This window comes from Hypomesus nipponensis, chromosome 6, assembly GCF_054491055.1.
Source record: "Hypomesus nipponensis isolate SF chromosome 6, ASM5449105v1, whole genome shotgun sequence".
NCBI lineage: Eukaryota > Metazoa > Chordata > Actinopteri > Osmeriformes > Osmeridae > Hypomesus > Hypomesus nipponensis.
In genome coordinates, this window is record NC_140366.1 from 1,155,001 (window position 1) to 1,162,500 (window position 7,500).

At 47.2% G+C, this 7,500-nt stretch overlaps 25 non-coding genes and 1 pseudogene across 25 annotated transcripts in view; all 26 read left to right on the forward strand.

Moving 5' to 3' along the window:
* Nucleotides 1–99, forward strand: part of LOC146285518 (5S ribosomal RNA) — a 119-nt gene extending 20 nt beyond the window's left edge. The window contains exon 1 of the ribosomal RNA XR_014760124.1: nt 1–99. This exon is cut by the window's left edge and continues 20 nt beyond it. This is a non-coding gene — a ribosomal RNA (5S ribosomal RNA).
* Nucleotides 100–273: 174 nt separating this feature from the next.
* LOC146285519 (5S ribosomal RNA) lies at nt 274–392 on the forward strand. Its single transcript, XR_014760125.1, has one exon. It is a non-coding gene; the product is annotated as a 5S ribosomal RNA (ribosomal RNA).
* A 182-nt stretch (nt 393–574) lies between these two features.
* On the forward strand, nt 575–693 carry LOC146285520 (5S ribosomal RNA). The gene has a single exon (XR_014760126.1). It is a non-coding gene; the product is annotated as a 5S ribosomal RNA (ribosomal RNA).
* Nucleotides 694–875: 182 nt separating this feature from the next.
* LOC146285521 (5S ribosomal RNA) lies at nt 876–994 on the forward strand. The gene has a single exon (XR_014758955.1). It is a non-coding gene; the product is annotated as a 5S ribosomal RNA (ribosomal RNA).
* A 172-nt stretch (nt 995–1,166) lies between these two features.
* LOC146285522 (5S ribosomal RNA) lies at nt 1,167–1,285 on the forward strand. The gene has a single exon (XR_014760741.1). It is a non-coding gene; the product is annotated as a 5S ribosomal RNA (ribosomal RNA).
* Nucleotides 1,286–1,467: 182 nt separating this feature from the next.
* LOC146285523 (5S ribosomal RNA) lies at nt 1,468–1,586 on the forward strand. The gene has a single exon (XR_014760127.1). It is a non-coding gene; the product is annotated as a 5S ribosomal RNA (ribosomal RNA).
* Nucleotides 1,587–1,764: 178 nt separating this feature from the next.
* Nucleotides 1,765–1,883, forward strand: LOC146285524 (5S ribosomal RNA). The gene has a single exon (XR_014760688.1). It is a non-coding gene; the product is annotated as a 5S ribosomal RNA (ribosomal RNA).
* Nucleotides 1,884–2,059: 176 nt separating this feature from the next.
* On the forward strand, nt 2,060–2,178 carry LOC146285525 (5S ribosomal RNA). The gene has a single exon (XR_014760128.1). It is a non-coding gene; the product is annotated as a 5S ribosomal RNA (ribosomal RNA).
* A 182-nt stretch (nt 2,179–2,360) lies between these two features.
* LOC146285526 (5S ribosomal RNA) lies at nt 2,361–2,479 on the forward strand. The gene has a single exon (XR_014760129.1). It is a non-coding gene; the product is annotated as a 5S ribosomal RNA (ribosomal RNA).
* A 186-nt stretch (nt 2,480–2,665) lies between these two features.
* Nucleotides 2,666–2,784, forward strand: LOC146285527 (5S ribosomal RNA). The gene has a single exon (XR_014760130.1). It is a non-coding gene; the product is annotated as a 5S ribosomal RNA (ribosomal RNA).
* A 182-nt stretch (nt 2,785–2,966) lies between these two features.
* LOC146285528 (5S ribosomal RNA) lies at nt 2,967–3,085 on the forward strand. The gene has a single exon (XR_014760131.1). It is a non-coding gene; the product is annotated as a 5S ribosomal RNA (ribosomal RNA).
* A 182-nt stretch (nt 3,086–3,267) lies between these two features.
* Nucleotides 3,268–3,386, forward strand: LOC146285529 (5S ribosomal RNA). The gene has a single exon (XR_014760132.1). It is a non-coding gene; the product is annotated as a 5S ribosomal RNA (ribosomal RNA).
* Nucleotides 3,387–3,558: 172 nt separating this feature from the next.
* On the forward strand, nt 3,559–3,677 carry LOC146285530 (5S ribosomal RNA). Its single transcript, XR_014760134.1, has one exon. It is a non-coding gene; the product is annotated as a 5S ribosomal RNA (ribosomal RNA).
* A 182-nt stretch (nt 3,678–3,859) lies between these two features.
* Nucleotides 3,860–3,978, forward strand: LOC146285531 (5S ribosomal RNA). The gene has a single exon (XR_014760742.1). It is a non-coding gene; the product is annotated as a 5S ribosomal RNA (ribosomal RNA).
* A 182-nt stretch (nt 3,979–4,160) lies between these two features.
* On the forward strand, nt 4,161–4,279 carry LOC146285532 (5S ribosomal RNA). Its single transcript, XR_014760135.1, has one exon. It is a non-coding gene; the product is annotated as a 5S ribosomal RNA (ribosomal RNA).
* A 182-nt stretch (nt 4,280–4,461) lies between these two features.
* Nucleotides 4,462–4,580, forward strand: LOC146285533 (5S ribosomal RNA). Its single transcript, XR_014760743.1, has one exon. It is a non-coding gene; the product is annotated as a 5S ribosomal RNA (ribosomal RNA).
* Nucleotides 4,581–4,752: 172 nt separating this feature from the next.
* On the forward strand, nt 4,753–4,871 carry LOC146285534 (5S ribosomal RNA; annotated as a pseudogene).
* A 182-nt stretch (nt 4,872–5,053) lies between these two features.
* On the forward strand, nt 5,054–5,172 carry LOC146285535 (5S ribosomal RNA). The gene has a single exon (XR_014760136.1). It is a non-coding gene; the product is annotated as a 5S ribosomal RNA (ribosomal RNA).
* Nucleotides 5,173–5,354: 182 nt separating this feature from the next.
* Nucleotides 5,355–5,473, forward strand: LOC146285536 (5S ribosomal RNA). Its single transcript, XR_014760699.1, has one exon. It is a non-coding gene; the product is annotated as a 5S ribosomal RNA (ribosomal RNA).
* Nucleotides 5,474–5,655: 182 nt separating this feature from the next.
* On the forward strand, nt 5,656–5,774 carry LOC146285537 (5S ribosomal RNA). The gene has a single exon (XR_014760137.1). It is a non-coding gene; the product is annotated as a 5S ribosomal RNA (ribosomal RNA).
* Nucleotides 5,775–5,946: 172 nt separating this feature from the next.
* Nucleotides 5,947–6,065, forward strand: LOC146285538 (5S ribosomal RNA). Its single transcript, XR_014760138.1, has one exon. It is a non-coding gene; the product is annotated as a 5S ribosomal RNA (ribosomal RNA).
* Nucleotides 6,066–6,247: 182 nt separating this feature from the next.
* Nucleotides 6,248–6,366, forward strand: LOC146285539 (5S ribosomal RNA). The gene has a single exon (XR_014760745.1). It is a non-coding gene; the product is annotated as a 5S ribosomal RNA (ribosomal RNA).
* Nucleotides 6,367–6,548: 182 nt separating this feature from the next.
* LOC146285540 (5S ribosomal RNA) lies at nt 6,549–6,667 on the forward strand. Its single transcript, XR_014760139.1, has one exon. It is a non-coding gene; the product is annotated as a 5S ribosomal RNA (ribosomal RNA).
* A 188-nt stretch (nt 6,668–6,855) lies between these two features.
* Nucleotides 6,856–6,974, forward strand: LOC146285541 (5S ribosomal RNA). The gene has a single exon (XR_014760746.1). It is a non-coding gene; the product is annotated as a 5S ribosomal RNA (ribosomal RNA).
* Nucleotides 6,975–7,146: 172 nt separating this feature from the next.
* On the forward strand, nt 7,147–7,265 carry LOC146285542 (5S ribosomal RNA). The gene has a single exon (XR_014760747.1). It is a non-coding gene; the product is annotated as a 5S ribosomal RNA (ribosomal RNA).
* A 182-nt stretch (nt 7,266–7,447) lies between these two features.
* The window catches only part of LOC146285543 (5S ribosomal RNA), a 119-nt gene continuing 66 nt past the window's right edge, over nt 7,448–7,500 (forward strand). Inside the window, exon 1 of the ribosomal RNA XR_014760140.1 lies at nt 7,448–7,500. This exon is cut by the window's right edge and continues 66 nt beyond it. This is a non-coding gene — a ribosomal RNA (5S ribosomal RNA).

The following is a 7,500-nucleotide window of genomic DNA, read 5'->3' on the forward strand; positions in this document are numbered from 1 at the left end:
GGCAACGCCCGATCTCGTCTGATCTCGGAAGCTAAGCAGGGTCGGGCCTGGTTAGTACTTGGATGGGAGACCGCCTGGGAATACCAGGTGCTGTATGCTCTTTTGCTCATTCACTTAGAAACTGAAATGTTGCAATATGCACAAGTAATCCTTCATGAAAGGGGCTGGAAGCAGTTTTCATTTTGACACGAGAGAGAGAGAGAGAGAGACCACCTTGCATTGTCAATTGCTAAATCTGTATATGGATAAGTAGCCTATGGTTGTCAACTTATTTCGTACGGCCATACCAGCCTGGCAACGCCCGATCTCGTCTGATCTCGGAAGCTAAGCAGGGTCGGGCCTGGTTAGTACTTGGATGGGAGACCGCCTGGGAATACCAGGTGCTGTATGCTCTTTTGCTCATTCACTTAGAAACTGAAATCTTGCAATATGCACAAGTAGTCCTTCATGAAAGGGGCTGGAAGCTGTTTTCATTTTGACACGAGAGAGAGAGAGAGAGAGAGAGAGAGACTACCTTGCATTGTCAATTGCTAAATCTGTATATGGATAAGTAGCCTATGGTTGTCAACTTATTTCGTACGGCCATACCAGCCTGGCAACGCCCGATCTCGTCTGATCTCGGAAGCTAAGCAGGGTCGGGCCTGGTTAGTACTTGGATGGGAGACCGCCTGGGAATACCAGGTGCTGTATGCTCTTTTGCTCATTCACTTAGAAACTGACATCTTGCAATATGCACAAGTAGTCCTTCATGAAAGGGGCTGGAAGCTGTTTTCATTTTGACACGAGAGAGAGAGAGAGAGAGAGAGAGAGACTACCTTGCATTGTCAATTGCTAAATCTGTATATGGATAAGTAGCCTATGGTTGTCAACTTATTTCGTACGGCCATACCAGCCTGGCAACACCCGATCTCGTCTGATCTCGGAAGCTAAGCAGGGTCGGGCCTGGTTAGTACTTGGATGGGAGACCGCCTGGGAATACCAGGTGCTGTATGCTCTTTTGCTCATTCACTTAGAAACTGACATCTTGCAATATGCACAAGTAGTCCTTCATGAAAGGGGCTGGAAGCTGTTTTCATTTTGACACGAGAGAGAGAGAGAGAGACCACCTTGCATTGTCAATTGCTAAATCTGTATATGGATAAGTAGCCTATGGTTGTCAACTTATTTCGTACGGCCATACCAGCCTGGCAACGCCCGATCACGTCTGATCTCGGAAGCTAAGCAGGGTCGGGCCTGGTTAGTACTTGGATGGGAGACCGCCTGGGAATACCAGGTGCTGTATGCTCTTTTGCTCATTCACTTAGAAACTGACATCTTGCAATATGCACAAGTAGTCCTTCATGAAAGGGGCTGGAAGCTGTTTTCATTTTGACACGAGAGAGAGAGAGAGAGAGAGAGAGAGACTACCTTGCATTGTCAATTGCTAAATCTGTATATGGATAAGTAGCCTATGGTTGTCAACTTATTTCGTACGGCCATACCAGCCTGGCAACGCCCGATCTCGTCTGATCTCGGAAGCTAAGCAGGGTCGGGCCTGGTTAGTACTTGGATGGGAGACCGCCTGGGAATACCAGGTGCTGTATGCTCTTTTGCTCATTCACTTAGAAACTGAAATCTTGCAATATGCACAAGTAGTCCTTCATGAAAGGGGCTGGAAGCTGTTTTCATTTTGACACGAGAGAGAGAGAGAGAGAGAGAGACTACCTTGCATTGTCAATTGCTAAATCTGTATATGGATAAGTAGCCTATGGTTGTCAACTTATTTCGTACGGCCATACCAGCCTGGCAACGCCCGATCTCGTCTGATCTCGGAAGCTAAGCAGGGTCGGGCCAGGTTAGTACTTGGATGGGAGACCGCCTGGGAATACCAGGTGCTGTATGCTCTTTTGCTCATTCACTTAGAAACTGAAATCTTGCAATATGCACAAGTAGTCCTTCATGAAAGGGGCTGGAAGCTGTTTTCATTTTGACACGAGAGAGAGAGAGAGAGAGAGACCACCTTGCATTGTCAATTGCTAAATCTGTATATGGATAAGTAGCCTATGGTTGTCAACTTATTTCGTACGGCCATACCAGCCTGGCAACGCCCGATCTCGTCTGATCTCGGAAGCTAAGCAGGGTCGGGCCTGGTTAGTACTTGGATGGGAGACCGCCTGGGAATACCAGGTGCTGTATGCTCTTTTGCTCATTCACTTAGAAACTGACATCTTGCAATATGCACAAGTAGTCCTTCATGAAAGGGGCTGGAAGCTGTTTTCATTTTGACACGAGAGAGAGAGAGAGAGAGAGAGAGAGACCACCTTGCATTGTCAATTGCTAAATCTGTATATGGATAAGTAGCCTATGGTTGTCAACTTATTTCGTACGGCCATACCAGCCTGGCAACGCCCGATCTCGTCTGATCTCGGAAGCTAAGCAGGGTCGGGCCTGGTTAGTACTTGGATGGGAGACCGCCTGGGAATACCAGGTGCTGTATGCTCTTTTGCTCATTCACTTAGAAACTGAAATCTTGCAATATGCACAAGTAGTCCTTCATGAAAGGGGCTGGAAGCTGTTTTCATTTTGACACGAGAGAGAGAGAGAGAGAGAGAGAGAGAGAGACTACCTTGCATTGTCAATTGCTAAATCTGTATATGGATAAGTAGCCTATGGTTGTCAACTTATTTCGTACGGCCATACCAGCCTGGCAACGCCCGATCTCGTCTGATCTCGGAAGCTAAGCAGGGTCGGGCCTGGTTAGTACTTGGATGGGAGACCGCCTGGGAATACCAGGTGCTGTATGCTCTTTTGCTCATTCACTTAGAAACTGACATCTTGCAATATGCACAAGTAGTCCTTCATGAAAGGGGCTGGAAGCTGTTTTCATTTTGACACGAGAGAGAGAGAGAGAGAGAGAGAGAGACTACCTTGCATTGTCAATTTCTAAATCTGTATATGGATAAGTAGCCTATGGTTGTCAACTTATTTCGTACGGCCATACCAGCCTGGCAACGCCCGATCTCGTCTGATCTCGGAAGCTAAGCAGGGTCGGGCCTGGTTAGTACTTGGATGGGAGACCGCCTGGGAATACCAGGTGCTGTATGCTCTTTTGCTCATTCACTTAGAAACTGACATCTTGCAATATGCACAAGTAGTCCTTCATGAAAGGGGCTGGAAGCTGTTTTCATTTTGACACGAGAGAGAGAGAGAGAGAGAGAGAGAGACTACCTTGCATTGTCAATTGCTAAATCTGTATATGGATAAGTAGCCTATGGTTGTCAACTTATTTCGTACGGCCATACCAGCCTGGCAACGCCCGATCTCGTCTGATCTCGGAAGCTAAGCAGGGTCGGGCCTGGTTAGTACTTGGATGGGAGACCGCCTGGGAATACCAGGTGCTGTATGCTCTTTTGCTCATTCACTTAGAAACTGAAATCTTGCAATATGCACAAGTAGTCCTTCATGAAAGGGGCTGGAAGCTGTTTTCATTTTGACACGAGAGAGAGAGAGAGAGACCACCTTGCATTGTCAATTGCTAAATCTGTATATGGATAAGTAGCCTATGGTTGTCAACTTATTTCGTACGGCCATACCAGCCTGGCAACGCCCGATCTCGTCTGATCTCGGAAGCTAAGCAGGGTCGGGCCTGGTTAGTACTTGGATGGGAGACCGCCTGGGAATACCAGGTGCTGTATGCTCTTTTGCTCATTCACTTAGAAACTGACATCTTGCAATATGCACAAGTAGTCCTTCATGAAAGGGGCTGGAAGCTGTTTTCATTTTGACACGAGAGAGAGAGAGAGAGAGAGAGAGAGACTACCTTGCTTTGTCAATTGCTAAATCTGTATATGGATAAGTAGCCTATGGTTGTCAACTTATTTCGTACGGCCATACCAGCCTGGCAACGCCCGATCACGTCTGATCTCGGAAGCTAAGCAGGGTCGGGCCTGGTTAGTACTTGGATGGGAGACCGCCTGGGAATACCAGGTGCTGTATGCTCTTTTGCTCATTCACTTAGAAACTGACATCTTGCAATATGCACAAGTAGTCCTTCATGAAAGGGGCTGGAAGCTGTTTTCATTTTGACACGAGAGAGAGAGAGAGAGAGAGAGAGAGACCACCTTGCATTGTCAATTGCTAAATCTGTATATGGATAAGTAGCCTATGGTTGTCAACTTATTTCGTACGGCCATACCAGCCTGGCAACGCCCGATCTCGTCTGATCTCGGAAGCTAAGCAGGGTCGGGCCTGGTTAGTACTTGGATGGGAGACCGCCTGGGAATACCAGGTGCTGTATGCTCTTTTGCTCATTCACTTAGAAACTGACATCTTGCAATATGCACAAGTAGTCCTTCATGAAAGGGGCTGGAAGCTGTTTTCATTTTGACACGAGAGAGAGAGAGAGAGAGAGAGAGAGACCACCTTGCATTGTCAATTGCTAAATCTGTATATGGATAAGTAGCCTATGGTTGTCAACTTATTTCGTACGGCCATACCAGCCTGGCAACGCCCGATCACGTCTGATCTCGGAAGCTAAGCAGGGTCGGGCCTGGTTAGTACTTGGATGGGAGACCGCCTGGGAATACCAGGTGCTGTATGCTCTTTTGCTCATTCACTTAGAAACTGACATCTTGCAATATGCACAAGTAGTCCTTCATGAAAGGGGCTGGAAGCTGTTTTCATTTTGACACGAGAGAGAGAGAGAGAGACCACCTTGCATTGTCAATTGCTAAATCTGTATATGGATAAGTAGCCTATGGTTGTCAACTTATTTCGTACGGCCATACCAGCCTGGCAACGCCCAATCACGTCTGATCTCGGAAGCTAAGCAGGGTCGGGCCTGGTTAGTACTTGGATGGGAGACCGCCTGGGAATACCAGGTGCTGTATGCTCTTTTGCTCATTCACTTAGAAACTGACATCTTGCAATATGCACAAGTAGTCCTTCATGAAAGGGGCTGGAAGCTGTTTTCATTTTGACACGAGAGAGAGAGAGAGAGAGAGAGAGAGACTACCTTGCATTGTCAATTGCTAAATCTGTATATGGATAAGTAGCCTATGGTTGTCAACTTATTTCGTACGGCCATACCAGCCTGGCAACGCCCGATCTCGTCTGATCTCGGAAGCTAAGCAGGGTCGGGCCTGGTTAGTACTTGGATGGGAGACCGCCTGGGAATACCAGGTGCTGTATGCTCTTTTGCTCATTCACTTAGAAACTGAAATCTTGCAATATGCACAAGTAGTCCTTCATGAAAGGGGCTGGAAGCTGTTTTCATTTTGACACGAGAGAGAGAGAGAGAGAGAGAGAGAGACTACCTTGCATTGTCAATTGCTAAATCTGTATATGGATAAGTAGCCTATGGTTGTCAACTTATTTCGTACGGCCATACCAGCCTGGCAACGCCCGATCTCGTCTGATCTCGGAAGCTAAGCAGGGTCGGGCCAGGTTAGTACTTGGATGGGAGACCGCCTGGGAATACCAGGTGCTGTATGCTCTTTTGCTCATTCACTTAGAAACTGAAATCTTGCAATATGCACAAGTAGTCCTTCATGAAAGGGGCTGGAAGCTGTTTTCATTTTGACACGAGAGAGAGAGAGAGAGAGAGAGAGAGACCACCTTGCATTGTCAATTGCTAAATCTGTATATGGATAAGTAGCCTATGGTTGTCAACTTATTTCGTACGGCCATACCAGCCTGGCAACGCCCGATCTCGTCTGATCTCGGAAGCTAAGCAGGGTCGGGCCTGGTTAGTACTTGGATGGGAGACCGCCTGGGAATACCAGGTGCTGTATGCTCTTTTGCTCATTCACTTAGAAACTGAAATCTTGCAATATGCACAAGTAGTCCTTCATGAAAGGGGCTGGAAGCTGTTTTCATTTTGACACGAGAGAGAGAGAGAGAGACCACCTTGCATTGTCAATTGCTAAATCTGTATATGGATAAGAAGCCTATGGTTGTCAACTTATTTCGTACGGCCATACCAGCCTGGCAACGCCCGATCTCGTCTGATCTCGGAAGCTAAGCAGGGTCGGGCCTGGTTAGTACTTGGATGGGAGACCGCCTGGGAATACCAGGTGCTGTATGCTCTTTTGCTCATTCACTTAGAAACTGACATCTTGCAATATGCACAAGTAGTCCTTCATGAAAGGGGCTGGAAGCTGTTTTCATTTTGACACGAGAGAGAGAGAGAGAGAGAGAGAGAGACTACCTTGCATTGTCAATTGCTAAATCTGTATATGGATAAGTAGCCTATGGTTGTCAACTTATTTCGTACGGCCATACCAGCCTGGCAACGCCCGATCACGTCTGATCTCGGAAGCTAAGCAGGGTCGGGCCTGGTTAGTACTTGGATGGGAGACCGCCTGGGAATACCAGGTGCTGTATGCTCTTTTGCTCATTCACTTAGAAACTGACATCTTGCAATATGCACAAGTAGTCCTTCATGAAAGGGGCTGGAAGCTGTTTTCATTTTGACACGAGAGAGAGAGAGAGAGAGAGAGAGAGACCACCTTGCATTGTCAATTGCTAAATCTGTATATGGATAAGTAGCCTATGGTTGTCAACTTATTTCGTACGGCCATACCAGCCTGGCAACGCCCGATCTCGTCTGATCTCGGAAGCTAAGCAGGGTCGGGCCTGGTTAGTACTTGGATGGGAGACCGCCTGGGAATACCAGGTGCTGTATGCTCTTTTGCTCATTCACTTAGAAACTGACATCTTGCAATATGCACAAGTAGTCCTTCATGAAAGGGGCTGGAAGCTGTTTTCATTTTGACACGAGAGAGAGAGAGAGAGAGAGAGAGAGAGAGAGACCACCTTGCATTGTCAATTGCTAAATCTGTATATGGATAAGTAGCCTATGGTTGTCAACTTATTTCGTACGGCCATACCAGCCTGGCAACGCCCGATCACGTCTGATCTCGGAAGCTAAGCAGGGTCGGGCCTGGTTAGTACTTGGATGGGAGACCGCCTGGGAATACCAGGTGCTGTATGCTCTTTTGCTCATTCACTTAGAAACTGACATCTTGCAATATGCACAAGTAGTCCTTCATGAAAGGGGCTGGAAGCTGTTTTCATTTTGACACGAGAGAGAGAGAGAGAGACCACCTTGCATTGTCAATTGCTAAATCTGTATATGGATAAGTAGCCTATGGTTGTCAACTTATTTCGTACGGCCATACCAGCCTGGCAACGCCCGATCACGTCTGATCTCGGAAGCTAAGCAGGGTCGGGCCTGGTTAGTACTTGGATGGGAGACCGCCTGGGAATACCAGGTGCTGTATGCTCTTTTGCTCATTCACTTAGAAACTGACATCTTGCAATATGCACAAGTAGTCCTTCATGAAAGGGGCTGGAAGCTGTTTTCATTTTGACACGAGAGAGAGAGAGAGAGAGAGAGAGAGACTACCTTGCATTGTCAATTGCTAAATCTGTATATGGATAAGTAGCCTATGGTTGTCAACTTATTTCGTACGGCCATACCAGCCTGGCAACGCCCGATCTCGTCTGATCTCGGAAGCT